The sequence below is a fragment of the Lissotriton vulgaris genome, chromosome 6 (genome assembly GCF_964263255.1).
Source record: "Lissotriton vulgaris chromosome 6, aLisVul1.2, whole genome shotgun sequence".
Classification (NCBI taxonomy): domain Eukaryota; kingdom Metazoa; phylum Chordata; class Amphibia; order Caudata; family Salamandridae; genus Lissotriton; species Lissotriton vulgaris.
This window is the reverse complement of record NC_141694.1, coordinates 1,777,915,959-1,777,941,973: the sequence shown is the minus strand read 5'-3', so window position 1 is coordinate 1,777,941,973 and position 26,015 is coordinate 1,777,915,959.

Sequence of the window (26,015 nt, the reverse complement as noted above, 5' to 3'; positions counted from 1 at the left end):
TGGGCGCCAGCAGGGCCGGACTGGCCGTAGCGGGCACCAGGCATTATCCCGGTGGGCCGTCAGTATGGGGCCGGTTTAGGGTCCCTGGGAGCCTTTATTGTTACCGGGGGTCGGTAATATCTGCCCCCTGTAACAAATTCGTCCGAAACATGCCCTCGCATACAGCTCGGCTGCACTCCCACTCCCTTCAGGGGGCCGGCCGAGCAGTTTGCCAGGGCCGGTTTCTGTTCCCAGTCCGGCCCTGGGCGCCAGATTACGCTGTTAGGGCACACGCCATGGTTTACATTCAAGATCACTTCTCTCAAACACTGAGGGCCTCATTTATGGGAATCTGGCATAGGGCAGTGCAACAAGTCAATTTGCTGTGCTGTGCTATGCCAAAATAAAAAGGCAGGAATTCACTGTGTTTATGCAATATGGCGCACTCCTGTCCTCTCTCCCTGCTCTGGCGCTGTTTCTTCAGCCTAGCGCCAACGTAGGCACCCTTACACCGTGGTGAAAGGGTGCCTCCACAACATGCTGATTTGTTTTTGTGCAGGAAGGGGTACCTTCCTGCACAGAAACAATCCTAAGAGGCATATTCCTCTTTCAGCACACATAGAAAGAGAAAACAAGCATTTGCAAAGCAATAGGTCTCGCATTTGTGAGAGTTAGAACTATTGGAATTGTTAAATTACAATGTCTTTTATCCCTGCATTTTGGTTTGCAGTGAAGTGGTGTGTCAGGTGAATAGATAGGGGTGAGAGCTGCACAGAATATTTAGAAACTAAGATAGAGAGGGATCGGTTCTTGAATTGGTGAATGAACTCCAAATAGAGGAGCAGAAAGTGTGTGTGAGAAAGGGAAAAAGAAGGGGAGAGCAGACCACAAATGCATAAAGAGGGTGTGCCTGTGCACGCAGCGGACACCCCAAGAAGAGGAGGAGAGGGTGGGTTTGAGGGAGAGAAACCTTGATAAGGCACAGGAAAGAAACTGTGCTCGAGGACCTGAAGTGAATCACATGAGGGGGTGCACTTAGACGGGGTGGGGGGGAGGTGGACCAGTGCATAGCCTGAGGAGTTACAGGCAGGTAGCAGTTTATAGAAGCCAACATTGTGAAACCTTCAAAAGATTGTTGTGAATTTCCCACCAATAACTATCCAATTAAAGTGATAGAGACATTATTAATTGACAGATTGCCTGTATTTTGAACTGATGATGGTGCTATTTTGATTGAAATTTTAGAGAATGCAAAGATTGTAAAGATTGCAAAGAATCCTACAAAAAATCTCATTTTACTTACTGTCTGCATTTTGTGAGCTTCCGGCCAGGGGTGATGCTGCTGAGTGGTGCCCTTGCTGCTTCTCTGAGACTCTGAGCAGCGCACCACCAGCCCTCAGGTGTGCCAACACGCTTTCTGTAACACGGACATATTTATGAAAGAAATTCTTATTTAACGCTACATAATACGATCAGATGTTCTCTAAAGTTTGTTTTACATAATGAAACCGGACGTGTTGTTGCAGGAATTCGAACATCCTGGAACGAAATATGGCCCATCGTTTTATTTAGCACTCAGTCAAACCTAAAGTCAGGCAGCTTTTTTATTGAAGCTGCACTTCTGCTGTTTAAACCACCGAAGGCCCCGCGCTGAGTGTGGTGTTTTGTGTACAAATGCATATCGTGGCTGACAGTAGTGTCCTGCCATACATGTCTCATCCATATGCATTAAGCAGGTGTCTGGGCGCTTGCCCGAGGAGTTGCAGAGCCCTCCCCATCCCAAGCTTTCCTCCGGCTTGAAGTTTGTTTCAGGTCGTGCAGCTCTGATGTGTCCTTCCAGAATTACCAAAGGCACTTCCTGGAACTTAGACAGGGGCGGCTCCTCCGCTATGGCGAAGGAGCATCGCCTCACCTGCCAGCAGCCAAAAAAATGAAAAACAAAACGAGAATAAACGCTCGTTTATTATTGTTTTAATGTTTTCTCTTGGAGCGGAGGCTTGGGGGCAGGGGGCCAGGGCATGACAGGCTGGTGGAGGAGTGGTTGCCCTGCTATTCAGTGTGCATGATGGGTTGGCCGACCGTTTCGGGAACGGCCAACCAGTCATGCTCACTGAAGCTCTCTCCAACCCGAGGGCCGGACTGGCCGTTGCGGGCACCGGGCATTTCCCTGGTGGGCTGGAGGAGTGGGGGCCGGTTTTACGGCCGCAGGGGCCTCTTTTCTTACAGGGTGCCGGTTTTGTAGCAGCGCTTCAAAATCGTCCCTCTTTAAAAAAAAGCGGGAGCAGTGCTTAGTGGGTAACAACCCCCTCCCGTCCCGTTACCAGGGCCGGTGGAGAAGCAACCTGCCATGGCTCGTTGCTGGTCTCAGTCCGGCCCTGTCCAACCTGAGCTGCGTCGCCAGGTTGGAGAGAGCAGGTACAGGCTCCAGGTCCAGCTGGAGCGCAAATCATCAGTACTCAGGGCAATCCTGATGCTGCTTTCAGCAGCATGAAAGCAGCATCAGGATTGGCCGTGGTGGACTTTGGGGGCCAGTGCCTGCAGTGGAGAGGAGCATGGTGCGGTGATGCGGCAGGTAAGTGTTTTTTCTTTTTTTGTCTCATCAGCCATCCCACCTTCCCCCGCCACTCTATCGCCACACCGGCCACTACTGGAGCTACCACGGGCAAGCAGGGGTCATTTACATGGTCAGGAACCATGGCACTGACCAACTCTGCGGCCCAACTCGCTCTAAAAACAAAATAGATTGTGATGCTGCGGTTGTGTATGCTAGAGTGTGTGCATTGTGCACAGAACCCTACATCATTTTTGGATCATTCACTCGCTTATAGCTTGGAATTTGTTGAGCTCTCCACAAAAGACAGAAACCTCTTCCCTTCGAAAAGGAATGTGTTGATGCTGAGCACAGTGATGGCTGGTTAATAAATCATATGACCGAAGGGACCTTTGGATTAGCCTAGTTAGAGACCGCAGTTCCAAAGTGGTGGAAGGGTTGGCTGTCAAGTGTGGATACCATCCTCAGCACATTTCCCTGAACGCCAGAAACCTCACAAATGCCAATGGCAGCAGACTTATAGGGTAAAGTCCAGTGATGCCATCTGACACTGGGCGGGTGAAGCTGATAGATGGTGGTGGCACCAGCAAGTTAACCTTTGACCTCTTCATGGGCTCACTGGTGACTTAGGATGGCTCAACTGATTTAAACGGGTATCACCTACCACACATTTCCTGGGGCCTATGTTTATAACAACAGAACCTTCATTAACCCCTTGCATGCTCGGGGCGGCCCCCGGCAGTCATGGGTCACGGTGGGCGTGTGCGGAGGACGGCCGGGGCCAGTCCAAATCCCGCCTACTATTTAAATCGCCCGCACAGCACGAAAATTCGAGCTGCATGCAAGGGGTTAACAAAAAAAAATCTTATAGGTGTAGGTTTTTGTCACCTTTCAGCTGGCTCTTGCAAATGCATCTCCCTGGTTTGCTATAATCCCAAGGAAGGCTATGCATGAAGAGTGGTGGCTCCATGTGCATTGACAGCGTGTTACTGAAGTGAGGCTGATAGCTTCTCCCAGCCCAGGTCGTGGTAGGTCTGCTATACCTGTCTGAGCAGTAGTGAAATCATGATTACAAGACTAATTCCTCCGTTTAGCATGTTTACATTTTTAAGACATTTTTGCCCTTTTGGAGAGGCGAAGGAAGACAGGGGTTGGAGAAGCACTGTTTCTCATTCGCTAGAGAAGAATTGCCCGAAGATGTTTGGGGATCCATTCTAGGCTCACGTCCCAAGGTCAGAGAGAATGTGTGACAATGTGTCTGATGCCATATGAGCACTCAGAGAAAAGTTAACAGCATTTCAAAACAAGCATTGGTAATGTCAATCGTTTTGTTTTTTGTGTGGTGGAAAGATGATTCCAATCATCACTGACTCTTATATCATAGGCACAGCGTAGATGGCAGCAATACAAGTTCAGGTATATCACAGGTAGCAGCACACGCTTTCCTCACACAGAGACCAGGCATAATAGCAGTGCAATCTTCCATCACATGCAGAGAGAGATTATAGCACAGTCAACTGCTGTGCGAGTGCCCCTTATACAATACGTCCTTTACAAACACATTCTACACATAACAGTACTAACTTAAAGTCACTGTAGTGTGTTTCATCTGGGAGCTGCACATTTCACAACACAGCGTCACTGAAATGCAGTAAACTGGGTTGGTGGAAACACAAATTGTTATTATTGGTTGTCATGAAAAAGCTGGGCTTGAATCATCCTGTAGTGTGACATCTGTAAGCAGGGGTCAGGCAGACACTTCTGTGATGCTAGGTCTGGTGGCTTAGTGGACTAATGCGTCCACTGTAGGGGGCTGTGTTTGACCTCATGGTCACAGGTTCTAATGCTGGCAGGTCTACTCAGCCTTTCATCCTTCGAGATCGATAAAACAAGTACCATTGAGTTGGGAAACAGTAAACATCTGTTATTCAGCTACAAGGTACTCACATGTGCACATGTGCTGGATAAATACACATGGTATGATACTGTGTGCCATTATAGGTGGGACTTACATTATGTTCAAGCTACTATCCAGTGTATCATCAGAAAGCTGGGTTTAGTGGATAATCACTGCATGTTCCCACAATGACAGGGTTAGAGAAACGACTGATTGTTTTTGATATGTTCTGCACTATCGCTGCAACTTGCTCCCTGTCTGGAATATGTGCAGCGCATGCCAAAGATGCAGCTAAGCTCCCACAAACAAGAATTAGCAAAGCCAATAGGTCTCGACTATGCAAGAGCTATTTGTTTTGTCAATATATTTTTACCATGTTGTACAGAAGCTTGGCTGCTGTGCAGCATTGCTGGAAGCAAAAAGGAAGCACTATTACAGTGTCATAGAACTTTTTTTAGGTCTCGTAGCGATACAGCGCGTAAGCGCTGTACTCGCCGAGATCTATTGTTACTGACTCTGCTTCCCAGGAGACAGCACCTGGCCACGCGCATCTCGCTAAAGGCAATCGGCGCTGGCCACGCGCGCGTGAACGCGCTCGCCGTGGCTGTCTCCTGGGAAGCGCAAACATATACAGGCACACCTCCCCCTGCACGCATGCGCACACACATACACAAGCGCACATACACGCACGGAGAGACATCCCCCCCTCCGCCCCCTACCCCTCCGCCGTCGCGCACACAGACACACACACACGCACACATACAGGCATCCTCCTCTTCCCCGCTCACCGGCACTCCGGACTTGTGCAGCCTCCGACCGCGGGCATGGGAGCCCCGCGTCACCACTGCTCCTCCAGGCACTCCGTGGGCGCGGGCTTCACAAAACGGAAGTCCCGCCTCCACCAGAGGTTTCGTTTTTAGGAGTGCGCGCGCCGTAGCATCCTCCTCCGTGGATCCAATAGGTCACAGAGACTCCCCGCACAGAAGCAGGCCTGACAACACCAGGCACAAAGGGGGAAACCAACGCACCCAGAGTGGTAAAAAATCAAACGCAAACCTCCCAGAAAGCAGCAGGCAAATACAGACAAAACCTGTTGCCTGAAGCCCCTCTAGGAATAGACCAACCCACACCCAGAGTACGGCGCACCTACAGAAGCCAGACCCATAGCACAGCAACCGGAGACAGTGACGCTGCAGGATAACCACGTGGGGTGGATGCATGAGCAAGTCCACCAAAACCGGAACAGAGGAGGCTACGAGCCGTAAGGCGACAGAACCAACGCACCCAGAACCATAATGCACACCGCACCATGTACAAGAAAGTCAGAGCGAATCCCAAAAAGAGGAACACACAAGCCGCACGCCGTCAGCCAGAGGGAAGGGAGAGCATGCGGAAACATCCAGGACCGGGACCCCCAGAGGCAAAGGCAGCAGCCCACAACCCAAGCCGGGCAAGCAAGGTAAATCCCCCCAGCCGAGCCTGCCTGCGCAGGGCTGCAACAGGAGAAATCCCCATACACCAGAGCCCACAAAGGCAGGGCAAAGCGCCCAAGACGCGAGCAACTCGGGGCTTCTCCCGTCTCGTGGCCCCCTCGGAGCTTGGTGCATGCTGGGTTGGTGTTATATATCATGACAATAACTGATTTGTGCTATGCCCTTTGAATTGTGTTTTGCTGAATTCAAATAACAATGAAATGATGATTGTGATATAATGATGGGTGCTAGACAAAATTAGTGGGTTTGTTGTTGAAGGGTTTCTCATCCTAAGGGGTTTAGGGGTATTGAACCTCCGGTCCTGTGCACCATAGTCTGGCTTACATTATTCCAATAATTAGATTGGTGCAGTCCCAGTTGCCTTAATCCCCGTGAATTGTTTGAATTTTACGTCATCTCGACGTGGACTTCTCAGCAGGAGCTTCGGGCACCGGCACTCTTTCATTTACAAATTAAGCACTGCCGGTTGTACTACTGTGCCCCCCTGTTGCACAGTGCCCACGTGCTGCTGGTGCCCAGCCCAGGTCAGACCAGAGTCCACGGGACCGCTCCCCCCCCTGCACCCCGACTTCCTCTCTCTCTCTCTCTCTCTCTCGAGTCGAGACATCTGTGTTTTGAAGGCTCGCTCCGGCTGAGGGGATGCGTTCGCCAACTGTGCGCTGCTCGTTTCCTCTTCGAATAACTGTGCTATGATGTCAGTCTGTAAAATACAATTCCGGAGATATCCAATGTTGCTGTGATGGCCCACCTGGGCTTTGTGAATAATAACTGCGTCAGCCCTGTGGTGAGGTGCATCATTAGAGCTGTGTGAATAATAACAGCTGTGAGCAACAGCATACTCTTGCACACACTCAAACTGCTCACCAATTCAAAGTTTACTAAAACATTTATGCAAAGCATTGTCATACACAATGCCAATAACTCAAACTTTAATGCTGCAAGACCTATTGCATTGCAAATGCTTGTTCTTTTACTTTTAGCCATGGGTGGACACCTGTTGCCAAAGAGATGCTCAAAGCCAACAGGTATTTTTTGGCTCTTTGATCGGTACATTCAGCCCCTTGACACAGATGCAGGGTGACCACAAGTTGTGTACGATACTTCAGCAGCAATGACTTTTGCAGACATCAGCACTTTGCATGCTGGGAGTTGTAGTTGTATATGAATGGGATTACAAATGTAGGAATGTACAGTGTTGTTGGGCACAAAGTCTAAACTGGCTGAAGGCATGACGTGCAACTTGGGGGCACTTGGCAGAAATGCTCACGCGTCCAGTGATACCAAACCTAGCACATAAGCGCTGTGAGACTTTCTGCTTCGAGGTGCGTGGTACTTCAATAGCCAATGACCTCTTTTGGTGTCCACTTTTGGCAGTGTTTGGTCTTTATGAACAAACAAAGTATTTGTCAGACAATGCGGTGATACCAATTTCTTGAAAACATTTGTGGAAATTAATTTCTATCTGCCAATCGACCCCGTGTCATGAGGGTCACTTTCATCCAAGCTGGGTGTGTGCAATGACACTGAGTTACACCCCAACTTGTAGGTTCAGGGTTTCAATTGTAGTATTGGGGATGTAAGTGCCAGCATATTGGAGGGAAGTAAGGGTGAGGAGTGGGGAGTAGGGCCGGACTGGCCACAGTGGGCACCGGGTGCAATATTGGCCCCTTGTAACAAAAGCAGCTGCCGTGTTTTAACCCCCCCTTCCCACCCCGCCACTGCGGCTGGTCTGACTCAATTGCCAGGGCAGGTTTGCAGTCCCAGTCCGGCCCTGGTTGTCCGTGGGCAGTCTGGTAGATGACCCTCCTATTTCCAACCACCAAAACATTCCCTCGGTTTGTTTTTGAGGATAACGCTTAGGGGATATTGGTAAATATTTTGCTTGGTGGAATCGTCATTCGTAATATAAGTGGTATTCCCAGTTTGTCTGGATTAAGGTGTGTTCTGTGAGTATGCAGTGGAAAGAAGTATTTGTGCTTAGCTGACAATTATTTTAGTATTTATGTTTTAGAAACAAGTAATAACATGTGCAACTAGTCTAGTCTGTTTTTGATTTACTTGTAAACCGCTTTGATTCAATCCACCAAGTTCGCAGTTTATAAAACTGCAAAAAAGTGCTTCCATCACTAAGGTGTGACACTTTTTCAAACTCAGGGGCATAATTATGAGACATTTGCATCATGCTTGCACCATGTAACGTGGTGACATAGACCTCTACGTCATATTTTTGAAGCCAATCAAAGCCACTTTGCGTTGCCATGAATGTCCTAAATAATATGGAGTGAGGTAACGCAGCACAAACCGCCGTGTTGAATTACTCTGCAGAAGCGAAGCACTTCATGAGCGTAAGTGGGTTTTTCGATGCAACTCTCATGGATTTTGATGAATTCCCAGATTGATCAATCCTGGTAAACCTGGGACTGTACAAACAGATACGCCGCATCAGGAGAGGTGTAACGAGGAGAAATATCTTCATTTCTCCTCATTACTTCCTCTTGCTACGTGTGCTGCATTCTGCAGCACAAATGGAAAGAGGAAAAAGCCTCTCAGGATTGTTTTTCTGATGGAAGGTCCCCCTACCTGCACAAAAACAATCCTGCCTACAACCCATGCACCCATGCACCATGGTTCAATGGTGCCTGCATTGCTGTGGGCAGCTGAACAGCGCCAGCGCAGGGGGAAAAGTCAGTAATGTGCCATATGCCTTAAATATGATGCATTCCTGGTCTTCCCCAATGATGTAGTGCAGCGCCGCAAGGTGCTGCGCCACTATCCCATAAATATGGCCCTTCGTTTTTACTGTACGATTGCTACACACAGAAAGCAAGCCGTTCATTGCAAATGAGCACCGAAGCATTTCAGTTTGCAATGAAGAGGAAAACGTAGCACTGTCCATTTGAATCTTTGTCGAGTCTACAACCCTGGCTACTGATGAAGATGAAGGTTTCTAGTACAGAAGTAACTAAGCACCAACATGTTTGTAGTTCATTCACATTAGGAATGGCCCTGTGCAAGCATACAGGGAAAAATAGTACCCCAATCACAGTGTGAGCAGTGGGCGGGCAGTAATTAAGTTAAATCAATTTGTTTTGGTCCATGCCCCAGAGAAAGCAATGGAAGTGAGGGATGGCTAGCACTGGCCAAATAGGAGGCAGCAAAGTAGAGTGACATAAAAACCAACAAGCGGTAAGCAATAGGCGGGCTTCAATCCCGTTAGTGTAAACAATAGTGCCTCGCAAGTGAGAGCCCATGCAGTGCGTATGCTGTTGCAGGCTCAACCTAAAAATGAAGACTGAGCGGCTCAATACATGCTGTGTTCGCCGGTTTCTCAACACCCACACTTAGTTTTAAGCACTGTTATTTATTTCGGAGAGTACACCACATGGTGGCCTCTTAGCCTATCTTTTTAGCACAAAAGTGTTTAGCAATGTGATGTATTACAAAACAATAATACTTCCTCCTACTGCCCATGCTTATAGCTTGGCATGACCTTCAATAGTCAGAATTTCACACTTTACGGGCCCGATTAGGAGTTAAGCGGTGCGGCAGCGGGACCACCCCGCCAACGCACAGCCAAACGCGTGTGAAAACTGCCTGCCATATTACGACTTTTTTAGTCACTGTAGTCAGTGGTGGGCAGTTTCTTTGGCGTTCCGACAGCGGTGCCTATAAAATAGACCCCATAATGGGAACATCAAAGGAAGTTCCAGCACAGCATGGCTGTGAAGTCCGTGCTAGAACTGGGATGCATGCACATAGGGGAGCACATGTTGTGCCTCCCCCCTGTGTACATCCACATGGAGTGAGCTCAAAGAGGCCCTGGAAGGCCACCCTTCTTTCCTCACCGCCACAGTTTTCATGGAGGAAAGACCTCCATGAAATCAGTGGGGGTGAGGAAAGTCGTACTATGATTAGCGGGACTGTGGCTGTCCTGCCAAGCATATTACTGCCTCAAGTATGCCACGCCACTGCTGGGTAATTGCGGTTCCCTGGCAGAGTCAGTGGTTCCAAGGCGGCATGACCGTCAAGCTCCTAATGTGACGGTAAAAAGACTGCCACTGCTGTCCCAAGACGATTCTGGTAATCAGGCCCTATGTGGGCTGGCTAGTAGGTAATGATGGTGCTGCCATTGTTAAAGCTCCAATCTAATTATCATTTAGGGGGGTCACATCGTTCGCGATGAAGACTCTTCAGGTAATTACTCAGCCAAGAACATTAAAGCAAAACTTACACCTTTGGTCTTTTCTAATTCTACATTTTGTATAATTATTGATCAAACTTACCATTACAGAAAATTAAAATGTAGATACAATCATAAGCCAATTCATTAATAAATGCAATATTACCAGCATACCTTTAAAAAGATAAGAAGTCATAAGACATTTGTTAAATTATGAAAATAATAATACCAACCCCAAATACATAAGGACCACGCTGCATCCAGTCTTCCCTAAATAACATAAGCAACAATTCTACCAGCAATAATAACAATGTAAGCAAATCTGAATGACATTACATTTACAGCCCATTTATAATGTCTTAAATCCAAACAGCACATTGTTCCATAACATGACATTACGTAGAGAGGCAGCAAAAAACGTTCCATGCACAGTACACCAATCAATCTGCTAGTTTCTTCTCCACGTACTTGCAAACGATCGATTTAGGAAATAAACAATAACTGCAACTTTTTCCATTTTATTCTTCTGCACATCCATAACGACTACATAGCAATGTATGTTCAACTAAATACCCTTGTAATGCTTCAAACATCCATTCAGCCACGGAAGCTATAAAATGGTACTTTAATCGTGCAGAAACAGAGACTGTGGCTGAAGCTTAATGATTTTTTGAAAATTATTTGTCTGCACAACATTTAAACATGCACTTTCAATAGCATGGCTTAGTGCGGCCTTATTATGATAACTATGTTAAACATTATTTTTTAAGTAAAACTTAATTTTCCACAGCCCCCTCTCTGATAGTTGAACATTATCACACCACCAAAGAGGCGCAACTCTGCAGCGCTCTCAAATTGTCATTATCTTTGACTTTCTTATCCCACTAATCCATCAACCTATTTTTTCCATTATCTAGATTCTCATTTTGGGTGAATCTAGTTCACAACATTATTCAGGTTATCAGCATCATTTTTAATACTTTGATTATAATCTGCAATATAAGTGTACCACTGCGTCTTTATTATGTGGTAAAAGCCTCCCTCCTTTTACCAAAAGCATATCTAAAGCCATTCGATTTTGAATAATCATAGACCTAGTACAAGAAGCTCCTCATTAATCTCAGCTAAAGCATTTGCTGTGTTATCTGACAAATGCCCTACTAATTTAGACAGTTTTCCAATCTTCGTATAATTCAAAGCAATCACTATACGAGGAATCAAAACACAATACACTTTTTCACCCACACTTTCTCTTTTCACCCTCCCATGATGCACATCCCTCAAGCTATTCATGTGATTCATTTCAGGAAAGACTAAAGCTAAATAATATGAACTAGCCCGCCTTGTGGAAGAGTAAAATAATATGTGAAAAAGGCCCTAAAAATACAATGATTACCTTGCATATAAAACATATCTATCATATAGTTATAAGCACACACACTATACTCTATTATTACTGATCTATCATACTATGTTTCATTTGCATTATATCTACACACTCCCTTTATTCTCTTTTCAAATTCTAAGACTCAGATGTATTTGGGACTTTTTAATCAAAGTCCCTTACATTTATTCAGATTTAATCTTTTTGACCTCCACTTTCTCTTTTCACTCTCCTATGATGCACACCGCTCATAACCAGTTTTTGTGGAAATGTGAAAAAGGCCCTAAACATACAACCAAGACTACCTAGCATATAAAACCTATGTTTAATATAATTATAAGCACACCCACTATACTCATAACTGGCCTATCATACTCACTTTGTTTCATTTGCATTATATACACAGTCCCTGTCTTCTATTTTCATATTCTAAAACTAGGATGTATTTGTGACTTTTTAATCACAGTCCCTTTATCTTCATTCAAATGTAATCTCTTTTGAGCTCATCAACCTATCGTGATATTGTGTCTTATTATATTCTTTAAAATAGACAAGCTCTACTTCAGACAATCTACACACAATCTATATTTTCGACCTTACAACTTTAATACTGTGAATCACAATAGGACCCTTAAATAGTTCACTTGCTTCAAGGTTTGAAACAACAGGTATGTAATGTATTAGTATATCTTAATCTAGACTAAATTCTTCTAAACCTGGTGCATAATGTTAGGATAGTAAAGTGCACCTGATAGGCTATAAATAGAGGTAACAAAATATTAGTTACTCCCTTTGAAACAGAAGCAGGTGAGGACACGCGTAACAATCAAACAAATTCATTATATCTCTATAATTCTTAAACAAATGTATGTAAGAGTTCTCCACAAAAACTTGGTCACAACTGTTTTTAAGGTTTATATTGCAATGCTCACTAGTATTCAGAAATAATGAGGTATTAGTAGTGTTTGACAGATATCCACCAGCAGAATATGTATGACTTACACACAAATAAGTGAAGCCAAAGTAATAGTTATTGAAATTATTTGAAAAGACATGCAGGTCTTGTCATTTCTTGAAGTCATTTTGTCCACTCTTTTTAAAAAAAATCATAATATTCATAGCAAAAATAGCAAAGTACTAAAAGTAATCAGTAATACAAGTAGACAATAATTTATTTTTGACTCCTTCAGTTCAGAATCATACTTGTCATAAACACAAATTACAATAAGAAAGGCAAGTCAATTCAGGACAACAGTTCATTTATCCACAAGGAAACGTATTCATCATTGTTTATTAGTTATACTCTCTCACGGTGGCTCTTGAGAATTTTCAAATGAAAATCAAAGCCCTTTCAAATCAATATCTCTTTCCTCCAGATCAGTCGCTGTCAAATACGCCTATTCAGGATCTGTGTACTTCTTGTACAGGAAATATATTCTGTTTCATCTTCTTATTGCTCTATTTGCTTTTGTACCCACCTTTGATACTTCTTCAGTGCTCACATCTGGCTCTTTGTTAACTCCTTCTCCCATTTCTACACATGCCGAGAAGACAGGGGTGAACCCAAATTTCTGCAAAACTATGAACAGCCAGTGCACCGCATCAAAGGCTTTCTCTGCATCCACGGAGAGAAGTACAGGTGAGGTTGTCATATTTTTCATGGTATCTAGCCAATTGGCCAGGCGCCCGAGATTAAAGTGTGTCGCTGACTTGAGCCTGAACCCTGATTGGTCTTGGTGAATAAGAGATGCGATAACTGTCACCAGTCAGGTGGCTAGGATAGACGCCAGGATCTTAGACTCAATGTTGAGTAACCAGATTGGGCAATATGACCTGCACTCCATGGGGAGCTTCCCTGGTTTATGTATCACTGCCACTGTGGCATTACTGAGGGCCAGTGAGAGTGTCCCTTCTGCCTTTGCCGCCCGGTACATATTAAGGAGGTGTGGGGCTAATTAGTTAGCGTTGCCTTTAAAGAACTCTGCTGGTATGTCATATGAGCCTGGAGTTTTCCCTGATTTTTGCCTGCTAATTGATTCTAGGACTTCCGCATGGGTGAGATCTTTGTCAAGGGCTGCTCATTCTTCTTGAGCGAGGGTGAGAGTATCAACAGCATGAAGATAATTTTGTATTTGCGAATCGTCTGCTAGTGACTTGGCTTCATACAGCTCTCTGTTGTGGCAGGCAAAGGCCTCTGCTATGGCTGGTGCCGTCACATGTGTTTTCTCTTTTTCCTGTATCTTGGCCACCCTTCTTGCTTCTCTCTCTTTCATCCCAAACCAGGCCAATAGTTTCCCGGCCCTATCTCCCGTTCTATATAGCCTGTGAGGTAAGGCCTGTAGTTGGGCTCATGCCTCTTTTTCCGCCAGAGTTCGAAATTTCTTTTGTGTTATCGATATTTGGAGGAGTAGGTGTGTGTCGGCCCCAATCCTAACTCTTTTTTCAATTCCAGAAATTTTTGTTCTTACTCCTCGACTTTGCGAGTCTCCTCTCACCGCTTTGCAAGTTATTGTATTTTGTGCTCTATATTGTAATCCCATTTTACATGCTTCCCATAAAGTGATTGCTGAGGATACTGAGCTCTTATTTTCTCGAAAGTATAGCTCAGTATCTATTCTGATCTCCCTAGCAATTGTGATGTCTTGGAGGTCCCAGGCATTCAGACTCTTGTCTTGTCTAGTTCTGCGTTCTCTCCTCCCCACAGTCATGTGTATGGGTAAATGGAATGATATCCCTTGTGCCAAGTACTTCGCCTTCACCACCATCTGTATCTCTCCAGCTGGGGCAAAAAGGTAATCAAGTCTAAAGAAGACTTTGAGCTCCGGAAATGTACAAGAAGGTGCGGTCAGTTGGGTGATGCCAGCGCCAGAGGTCTGACAGATACAGAAAGTTCATGAATTTGGTCAGTGGCGTGGGCCTACATGTCCCAGTGTTTGTGTGAGTCGATCTATTTGTGGGTCTAGCACATCATTGAAGTCGCCGCCCAGTATGTGTATGGAGGGGCCAGACTCCAGATGTACTGCGGCCACTGCGTCTAGAGTTTGATTTTTAGGCCACGGCGGAGCGTATACACGAATTAGGGCAAGTTCTCTCCGGTGCCAGTTTCCCTGGACTGCTACAAACATGCTGTTCGAGTCTGTCCATGCCTTAGTTCTATGGAAAAGAGGAGTTTTTTAAATTAATATGGCTACTCCCCTTGCCCCAGAAGAGAATCCTGCCTGTGCTAGTGCGATGTAAGCTCCTCCCCCAAGGAAGGCACAATACGTGCCCACCAGGTGGGTTTCTTGCAAGGAAATATGATATTGGGTTTGTGTCTCCTAAGATATCTAGTGACCAGCCCCCTCTTAACTTTATTCCCCAAACCGCTTACATTCTATGTCAACAATGTGTATCCTCCCTCACCCATTGTGTGTGATTCACTCTTCCCTGCCCTTGCTCAGGGGGATCTCACGAGGACCTCCGTTTCCCCTGTCCATGTCTGTGGCCTTGGTGTTTCGTTGACTGGCTAAGAACAAGAAATTCATATTCTTACATGTTTCAATGTGTTTTTTGTCCCTTATCTTATCCCCCCTGCCCACTCTCTCCCACTTCCCACACCCATAACTTGATACAGTAACCTAAACAACAGGGGCGCAAGTTTATCAGGGGAGGTCTGTATCGCCCCGTTTAACTAACTATAATCAATAGAGAAAAGGATACGAACGCTGAACCAGTCTGTTCACTCATGAGAGCTCCTTGTATTAATGTCTGGAGAATCTCTTGGCGTGTAATTGTGTCTATGTCTCCGGTTTGTCCCGATCTAACTGTTTCTTCATCAGCATTACACACTCTACTTGTGTGGGATGTATGCATTCAGTATGGCAAATCTCCACACTTCACAGCAGTGTCCTTCGCCAGGAATACTTGGTAGGGGGCCGCCCTCTCAGCATTCTTTTAAACATGATTTTCTTACATGCTTCTTGATCAGGACCCAATATCCTGTTTTCAGGTCAAGACACAATTCTGTAGGCACAAAGGGTGTAGCAACTTTCACCTGGTGAGAGGTGTAGAACACTCTTTTGTTGTTATTTTCTGTTAATCTATTGGGGATTAAGAGTGTTCGCGCTTCTCCCTACCTCTCTTTTTGTTGATAGAGAGGTATAGTGTACCATATCAGTTAGGTGCTTATAGAAATCCAAAATAAATCATCAGTAAAAGTAGTCAGACTTGCAGATGGTATTCCTGGAAGGATCATAGGCCTTCCAATGAGCACCCAAACTCTTTCCCTTATTCAGAGTACATCTCAGGCATAGTAACAACAAAGGAATTGCATCTGGCTATTTCAATGAAATTGAACCTCAAAATGCTGCCAACTTGTTTTTCGTGGAGCTGTTGTAGCACTCCACTAGGCCTGATGTTTCTGGATGATAGCTGCACTGAAATTTCTGATCAATGCTCAAAGCTGCACACAAAACTCTAATAATTTCATTCTTGAGATGTCCACTCTTCTCTGACTCGTTTGAGGTTGGTAATCAAAATCCAGGAATTAATTTCCTCAATTGTAATTTTACAACTTTTAGTACATCACACCTCTTTGTTTAATGCATGTTAATCCTTTTTTAAAACAGGCAAACAACATCTTGCATGTATCTCAATCTGTTACATGGTGGAATCTTTACAAAATCAATTTGTGGCCTTATGAAGGGAGGTTCTGGCTTCCCCACATGACGCATTGTTACTCAAGATTTCTTTGCAACCTTGTTTGGCAGTTTCGCAGACCCACTATACATCTTGGCAATAAGCCTTTGCATTTCTTCTGAAATGAGAATGGAACCAGTAAGTTTCAAACAACTTCAACCTCCCATCACATTGCACATGTGTAGGTCAGTGAAAGAGTTTCCCCATCTGCGGTAGTAGTGAATACAGGAAGACAAACAGCCCATCATTATGTTTTCAAAAGTCATCCTGGGGCCGCATTATACATGCCGCGCATTTTCCTTCATTGCACTGGAGGCGCCATTAAAAAGGGCAATCGCAATGAGGGAAAATGCTCTGTATTCTTACGAATGCACTGACCTCAGGGCAGCCGCGAACTCCCACTGCCCTGGGGGCAGCGCTTTCATGTGAAAAACTGAGAGGCTGATTTAAAGCTGCTCTGTGTTTTCACAGTGCAGGTGGTAACCTGCCTGCCTTTCGAAGGGGGATACGAGATCCCCTTGCAGGCGGGTGCAGTCAATGACTGCACCCTCCTGCAAGAGGATGTCTAGGGGATCCCCTTTCCCCCTCCAGAGAGATGTCCTCAGGGGCTGTAAGGCGTGCCTCCTGACAGCTTCTTTGCTTCTGCAGATGCAAAGGGATTCCCTCATTTGCACGGGCCATGCCCCCTGAAGATAGCACTGTCGCTTTATGTGCACCAGCACTATCAGAATCACAGAAGGGGCCGCTCAAGCATTTGCTGCCCCTTCTGTACTATCAAAGTCCCCCGGGGTGCGCAAAGCGGGCTCAAATGCCTATTGCGCCCCCGGAGCACTTTGAGTAATACAGTCCCTGACCTAGTTTGCGTAATACATTTTCTAGTTTCTTCTTTTTCTTTTCCGGCATCTCAGTTTGTTCATCTCCCAATCCATCAAATGTTTGTACTTAAACACAAGCAAATATTGTATGAATACGTTCTGGCTGTACATATGTCTGCTTGAATAATGTAGTTGTTGGAAATGGGATCTCTGGTTGGCTAAGGCTTGCGCCAAAGCCAGGCAGAAACCACCATTCTAAATCAGGGCAAGGAAGTCACCCGCCAAGATAACCCCTGCTCACCCTCTTGGTAGCTTGGCACGAGCAGTCAGGCTTATCTCAGAGGCGATGTGTAAAGCGTTTGCACGCGCACCCAGCAACAACACCCAAGGCACACCACAAAGGAAACTTCACACAAGGTTATATATAAAAATATCTCTAATTAAAGAGAGGGACCCAAAATACCAAAGGGCTAGGGAACCAAAAGACAATCTGTCACAAAATATAGTCCCCTTTGGAACAATTATAAGCAGTCAGACACACTTACACATAGCGCCTTACTAATTGGTACATTTTTCCAAATTTGAGCAATACTAAAAGATGATGCGAAAAATAGTCAGAAATCATAAAAAGTACACAATTTAATATTTTTTAAAAAACATTTACATTAAAAAGGATAAAACATATATCCTGATACAGTATATGCAGATAATGATAACACAGTGGGAACAAAAACAACACAATGGTTAAAAGATAAAACAGGGATACTATGATATGTGTGATTTCACATAACAGAACCCCACAAGTAGGAAGGCACTCTCCGTGATCGCAGACTGCTGGCGGTCTCGCGTTTTTAGGCGTTAGCTTCGTCGTAAAAGAGAAGCCTGCATCAACTCAACGCCTACTCATGCTCGCATATTTTAAGACAGACGGCAAGCTGTCTTCAACTTCACAAAATTTCAATCTGCTAAGCACCGAGAGACGAAATATATAACAAAGTCCTCACTGGTGACAGCATTGAGCTGTGTATTCAATCACCTCCTACCTTGTGACATAATATTGGAAGGATCAAATTTGGCCTGTGGCTACCTACTTTATGAGATGTGTCTTATATTGTGGGAATTTTAAAAATTTCATCCTGATGAAGGTGTTGGCTTGGAAATTTAATTTGCCAAAACCGAAACGCGTCGATGCCCTTGTGTATTGGGATGCACTAAATCATTGGATTGTACAACTTTTCCAATTGGATAGATATAAATCACAAAATTGGAATATGATTTACTGAGATTATATTATAGTATCCCTGTTTTATCTTTTAACCATTGTGTTGTTTTTGTTCCCACTGTGTTGTCATTATCTGCATATACTGTATCAGGATATATGGTTTATCCTTTTTTAATGTAAATGTTTTTTTTTTAAATATTAAATTGTGTACTTTTTATGATTTCTGACTATTTTTCGCATCATCTTTTAGTATTGCTCAAATTTGGAAAAATGTACCAAATAGTAAGGCGCTATGTGTGTGTGTCTGACTGCTTATAATTGTTCCAAAGGGGACTATATTTTATATATAAAAATAGCCTTTGTATTATACCAAACACATTAGATAATAAACACACACTTTACAATGTGCCATAGGCATGGGCAGAATTTACAGGGGATTATGTACACGGGACAGGGCAATGTAGGCCACTGTCAGGAATAAGCACTTTTAGAACAAGCACTTGGTAGTATTAGCACTTTGTAGGAATAATACTTAGAACATATCATAACAGTAGCACCAAATAGCAAATGTAGCACACAACCAGTAATCACTGGTAAAAGCTAAGTACCACCTACGCAGCCCTAACCACCGTGGAAAATATATCGCAGCGAACCATGAACTTACTAGTATAGCTATACTAGGAAAAACAACCACCTAAGCATAAAAATTCATTTAGGGGTATAGGCAAGAAGCTTGGCACATGATGCATAAAAACACATTCAGAGGTGTACACATTAGGCAGGTAGTCACAAATTGCGCAAATATCACATAGGGCCAAAAACATGTACCCCACGCAAGGGCACCACACCATAACTGTCCCCCAGGCCAACTGGCCTCTCAGGGGCTGAAACGCCCTGTGTCCAGCAAAGTCAGGGCAGGCTGCGTAGGCAGCAAAAAGAAGGATGCAAGGGCCTAAACGAAGCAGCTGCCCACTAAGTGCTGGGTAGCTGTAGATCTCCTCTGCACTGGGGGAGCGGCCCGCTGTCAACCGGGGGCCGCTCTACCCTTAGAAAGGCCCCAATTTGCGTGGAGCCTCGTGGGCTCTGCCTGAGCAGGAAACACCCCATAATCGTCGGAGTCCCCCCTCCCACGGGACTCGAATTACCAAAATGCCCAGGAGCCTCTCGTGGGCTCTGAAGAAATGCCCCCGCCATTGGAGTCCCCATCTGGGGACTCGGAAAAGCAGTGCCCCCTTTGGAGCCTCGTGGCTCTATAAACAACAATGCCCTTGCATTGGAGTCCTGCTCCGGGGACTCAGAAGGACAATGGCCCCTTTAGAAAATATGCCCCTCAACGCTTGGAGCGGCCCGCGGAGTCTGGCAAAAGAAGAAGGAACACTCACTCACCAGGCCGTCCTCTCGCTGCTGGAGGCCGTCTCCTCGGGGCTCCTCACCGGCTGCTGGCGTCTTCTTTGGGCAGCGCGGGGCTCTCTTCCAGCACAAGAGCCCCACCTGCACCTTCAGCCGACCTCTTCGTGCCGCGGCTCCGGGGGCAGGACTTCGGGCCTCTTCTCCTCGGGACAGGACCGCAGGGTGGGCTCCCAGCTGTTTCCTGTCTGGGGGGGGCAGCTCACGGGGGCAATCCGGGGTAGGCTCCTGGTTTAAAATACGGAGTCCCTAGCGGGGTGGGCACCCGCTAGGGACATATAAAAAATACAGAGGCACAAGGTCCCTGGCGGGGTGGGCAGCTGCTAGGGACATAAACCGGCAAAATTGCGGGGCAACATGCAGGTGGGCACCTGCTTGGGAATACAGCCAAGGGGGGATCCCCACGCTGGGGAATCCCTCGTGGAAGGATGATCGCAGCTCCGGTCTGCAGTAAGAAAGCTCAAGCGCTCCTCCCTAGGATCCCCAGGCAGGCAGGACACAAAGCGCCTCTCCTAGGAATCAAAAACAAGGGATCCTCAGGCAATCCAGCCACAGTGCCTCCCAGGCACTGGAGCGCAAGGTTCAAAGAAAGTCCTGGAGCAAAGTAGGGGGGGGGGCAAAGGCTGGACCCAGGGGCCAGCTCACAGGGCCCTCCAGGCAGGGAGGCAGTCCCCAGTGGCGGTTCCTCCTGGCGCCCAGCAGCAGCAGGCCCCCCTCAAGTTTAGAATCAGGGAGAGAACACTTTTCCAGGGGTCACAGCCCCTTTTTATACACATTATCCCTTTGTCCGTGTCTGTAGGGTGGGGGGGAAACCAGTCGCAGCTGGAGCACTCTGATGTGCTCAGCCCCTCTTCTTATTCACTAGCCAGGCTAGGGTCATCAGTCGCACCACAGGGGGCGGAGTCAGTATTGTGTGGGGAAAGCCCAGCCCTATTCAGGTCCCAGGTGCACTCCTCCCTCACATCAGTCATGCAGATCTCTCCACTCACCACCGGGGCAGACCCATCCTGCCTCCTGGAGCGAGGCTCACCAGCCAGCTCCAGCCAATCACAAGCCAGACAGCCAATTCACATAAATTACACAGACATGCCAACTTCTAGAAGTGGCACTTCCACACTAGACACAATAACGGCGCACACATCCCCGCGCAGCATTTAATCACACAAGTCCGCACATACCAAACTCGAGCTTGCACTCCCCACGCATCAGGAACTACCAGGGACACATACATTCCCCATGCATTCCTATGGGAGGGCAGGCCAACCTCACTACACGCATGCACTTTACCCTGGAACACAGTGGTAAAGTGCGCAGAAGCCAAAAATCACTACCACCAAGTCACAATTAAAAGCAAAATGTTTAGGGGTGAACCTGCCAAAGGGCCAAGTCCAACAGTAGTACTTGTTGTTGTATACTATTTTGCAACAGAGAAGTTATTACCTTTAGTAATCATATCATTTCCATGTCAATGGGCAGCACATTTCACAACTGTTATCTTTGATGGTAAATTCAAAGCATACAATGAATGAAGAATGCATGAATTGTGAATTGAAGTCACAGCTGAAGTCATGAAACCAACCTCTGACTACAATTGCCCAAAATCATGACCTACTCCAAAGCAGCACTAACTGCCAGTGTCGTCTGTAACTCACAAAGCACTTACTCTGCAGCTAGCTCTAGTAATAGCAACCAATTCAGCCACTCGCGCAGGAGTTACATTACAGAAGAATGGCGACTCCTGAATGCATGTTAACGTGCAAACTGCATATATACAAACTACATATGCTGCTTGTAATTTTCCTTGGACGTCTCTCAAAAATCCGTCATCCACAAAAAAACTAAATCAGCAAAATTGAGTGTTACATCTCAAATATTGCTCTTGGTGTAGTGCATAGTTCTGTTACATCAAGGCAATTATGCTCAATTCTTTTACACCTTTATCACTATCATCTTTTGGGATTTTCAAAGGAGCAGCAAGCTTTACAATTCCACACCTTTTTGGTTGACACATTAAGTCCTGTAAGTTTTGTTATTGTATATTTAGTCACCCTTGAGTTAGTCAGTTACTGAGTTCAAGGGTAGTTCAGGAGTTTCTCCACTGAATGAGGCACTAACACAGTTAACGTGTGACCCTAGACAACTGACTCACTCTGAGTGATGACACTGGCAGTTACAACTTTTGATCTGAAGCACCCAGGGACAGCTGCTGCAACTTGATCTAGTATTCCAGAAACATATGCTGCAGGCCTATTTCCAAGACTGTTTATTGTGCAATAGCAGAAAGTGAGCACCCTTCTTTTTCATGACAGAATAAATAAAAATATTTTTCACAGTCAGGCATTCCTAGAGAGGGTGTCATAAACAAAGGCATCTCTCAGTACCAGGAAGGCTTACATATATCCTTCATTCCATGGTGCAGAATGTTTCTCAGCGCTATGAGTCACTCTCTGTAATGGGTTTGCAATTAACAGGAAAAAGGTGGCAGGAGCCGGGGGTGGCACCAATTGTAGTGGAATTCATTTGGCACTGGCAACTTTATTTTGACAAATTAAGCATTGAGCCTCAGGCGATAATTATGTGAAAAGAACTTACATAGAAGGGACTGACAGAAGTGAGTAGATTAAGGAAATACGTGTTCCCCCAGGTACAAAAGACATTTAGCAGTGTACACAGCCTCAGTAATTCTGAGGACACTAATTAAGTTTCTTCAAGCAATGCGTACAAAAGAATGATTGAATCAATGGTTGAATACATAATAAGGTGAGTTTGTGACTGAAGGAGCAAATGAAAGAACACACACCCCAATGTATCTAGTCAGTCTCACCAAACTCAGCCATCTCTCGCTGCATCCATGGTATGCCACACGTTTCCTTCAATCACACTCTGATATCACAAAATGACACGAAGCGCATTGCAACTTCTTTTCTTTCAAGTTATATATGACTATTTCTCTAGGACTGTGCAGAGTAATTGTAGTAATCCTTGATTACTCTTCGATGCGGTGTTAATAATAATAACGCAATTACATCTCCTCGTGTAATTAAACAAAATTTAGGGTCTAGGGGGCATATTATCAAGGGGGTTTATCTCCGCTTCTTTGGCTTTAAAAGCCAAGAAAGCGGAGATAAAATTATCTCCCTATTACCTAGCTGTCGCTAACACCAGTTAGCGACAGCTAATAGGAGATAGCGACCATCTTGGGCCCCGCTTTGCATGTCAATGATATTTATCACTAATGACATGCAAAGTGGGCGTGCCAAGATGTTAGCTACTGGAAACAGTCCCTAACATCGCTATCTCCTATTACCAACTTTTGGAGATATTCGCGCTAAGCGCGAATATCTCCAAAAGCTAACACCTGCCCTGAGCAGTTCTTAGCCATGTCATCCAATGGGAGGTGGATAACATGGCTAAGAGCATTTGCTCGATAATGCATGAATATCGCTGACTTTTCAGCGATATTCATGCATTGCGGCCGTTTTTTATCGCATTTGCGATAAACCTTGCTAATAGCAAGGTTAAATCTCACAGCAAGAGCACATTTAGCGAGTGCGAGCTGCACTGCTGTCTATGTTTTGTTGCATTTTGCGCAATTTTCTTAGCACAAAATGCAACCTCCCGGCCATTTTGCATTTTCCATTGTGAAACTAGCACTAATGCTGGGAGTAGGTTGGGGGGAAATCTTACCCAAAGTGCACATTTAGAAAATGCAAGCTGCTGCTTACACTCGCCATTCATGTTCTGTTGCATATAACACTATTTCTTAGGGCAAAATGCATTCTCACATCCATTTCAATGCAAGGGCACATTTTGTGCACTAAGAAAATATCGCTAAATACGGAATTATTCTTCTGGTGGTAATTCCACGTAATCTTGCAGAGTTTGTGTGTAATTCTGCCTGATTATGCACCCTGCCCTATGCAAGTTACGCCCACAACCTAGTTCTTTTTTTACCAAGTAAAGACAACATTTTAATGATTTTAGTTGCAAAATTTGCAAGCCAAGCTAATATAATATAATATTATCTGATGGCTTTGACGTTTTTTGTGTGACTTTGTTAGCCAAAGGCAGGGTTGTCCATGAATTTTCAACAACAGGCACATTTCGCCTCATTTAAAGATCACCAGTGGAATTTTGCTGGCATGCTTTTAAAATAAACATTTTTAAGGCATGTATCAAAGTTAAAATGTTTCATGATGAAAATGCGTACAGTCTGTACAAGGGATTAGGACTGAGCTCACTTGGTAAAGGCTACAAGTGAGGCATACACTGGTGTGCCAATCAACAGTGCAGTAAGTGCAGTGGCACTACTGTGTGTCAGACTCCTAGGGGTCAACTCCAATAGTTCTACACTGAAGAGGTTCCGACAAGGCAAAACTTGTCTATGATTAGGAAATGAATTTAAAAAACCTTTTTCATGGGTACACTTTTAAAAATATCCTTCTACTATGGCCCCACTGTGACTTTTTTTTGTCAATTGCCTGAGTTTCTATAATTCTAGGTTTTCATTCATTGAAAAGGGGCGATAGGCGTGTAATATGCAGATGGAAACGTGATGCACAATGCATTGGATGGATTTTCCTATTATATTTACTCACCATGCCGAAATGGCTCTTTGTCACATTAAACAATTAACCGAATGTGCACCAGCAACATTCAAAACAACGAAAGTTAATTTTAATGATTTCTGGTTGAAGGTTTGTACCTATTTGTACCTATTTTTCATCAAACGCTGGATATTCCCTTTAAAATGAACTCAAAGTATTCTTCCTACTATGGCAGCCTGAAACACCCTAAGACATGTTGCCTGCTGGCAACATCCTGCAAAAGCTATTGTTTTTTTACGGGCTTTTGCAAAAAACTGTGCTGAAAAAGGCACTTAGGGGTCCATTATGATATCGGGCAGATTGCCTCCGCCAGGCTGGCGGTAGGCACCGCCAGCCTGGCGGAGGCAATCCGCCCGATATCATAACCAGATTTCCCCCCGCCATATTAGGATGGGGGGGGACCACGGCGGACGGAAAGACCGTCTGCCGCGGAATAATATGGTGGCGGTGTCTAATAGACACCGCCAGCCATATTATGATGTCTGGTTTTCAGTACCTTTCAGCGGCGGCGATGCCACCGCGGAAAGGCATGCGGTCTTCACTCTAGGGGCCACCTGCGGGCCCACAGAGTGAAGTACAGGTGGGGGTGCACATGGGGGTACCTGTGGTAAATGACAATGTGAACGTGCATTTTCAGCATTGTGGCGGGCAGTGCAGAGAACACCGCCCGCCACAATGCTGAAAATACAGGATGTGGCCGCCACTGTGGCGGGCACACCCTAATAGCACCATCGGGACCCCCGCCCTTATGGATGGCGGTCCCGATTTACGATGGGAAGACGGGCGGGCAAAGTCCGCCTGTCATCCAAATAGGGCCCTTAATTTTAATTAGAAAAAATACCTCCTTGCTCCCTCAGGTTAGAAGAGTGGCTCAATGCAGTTCCATTCAATGTGTATGGCACTTTTATTTGATTGTTAGTGGTCTACTTTTCTACATACAGCCATTGCTTAATTTAACCCGGTGTTTGCAGGAGGGGTCCGCTGGTACTCATTTTTGTGGACCAGAACTTTTGTTTAGCCATCAGACTTTTGACCCAATGCAAGAGAGAGAAAAACATACAAGGAGGAAACCAGGGACAAGAAAAAGACAGAAAACTGTGTCAAAGGAAGAAAGCAGATAGCTACTTGCTACAGTAAAATAATGTGCCATGGAGTGTCTGGTGGTGGATTAAAGAGGCATAAGGTGGAATCCAGACTACGAAGACTTGGCATTCGGCACGCCGACATCCAGCAGCACTTGCCGCATAGTCTTGACCACCAGCACTTTTTTTAATTCAAATTAAGCACTGCATTCAGCCATACATATGGAGAAGGAAGGGGAAGGCGGGAAGGGAGGGAGGAAGGAAGGAAAGAAGGAAGGAAGATGGATTGATACACCTGAGATCAAACAGCGTCTATTGGAACTGCATGCACCCATGTCTCCACCCAAGCTCTGGGAGATGCATGGCAGGATGGTGAGGTGCATTCCATTCATATAAATCATGCATAAAAAAGAAAGATAAGGCAGGAGTTTAAACATTGGCCCACGCCCCTGGAAGCTCCCTAGTTTGTACATACTGCCAGTCTACAGACTCAAAAACTCAATAATGGCATGTGACGTTGGTAAATAATGACTTAAAATGGTTCGATACTCTTCCTGAAAGACACTTTAACCCAGTTAATCATTACACATTTTGCTCTTAAGTTTCTTAGAACAAAATAACCAAATGTGTAACCTTTCCCAGCCATGAAATCACGGAGTGAATCATTGAAAGCGGAGTCCAGGTCTGCTCGTGGCCTGAGTTACCTTGATGTGTGCGTTTC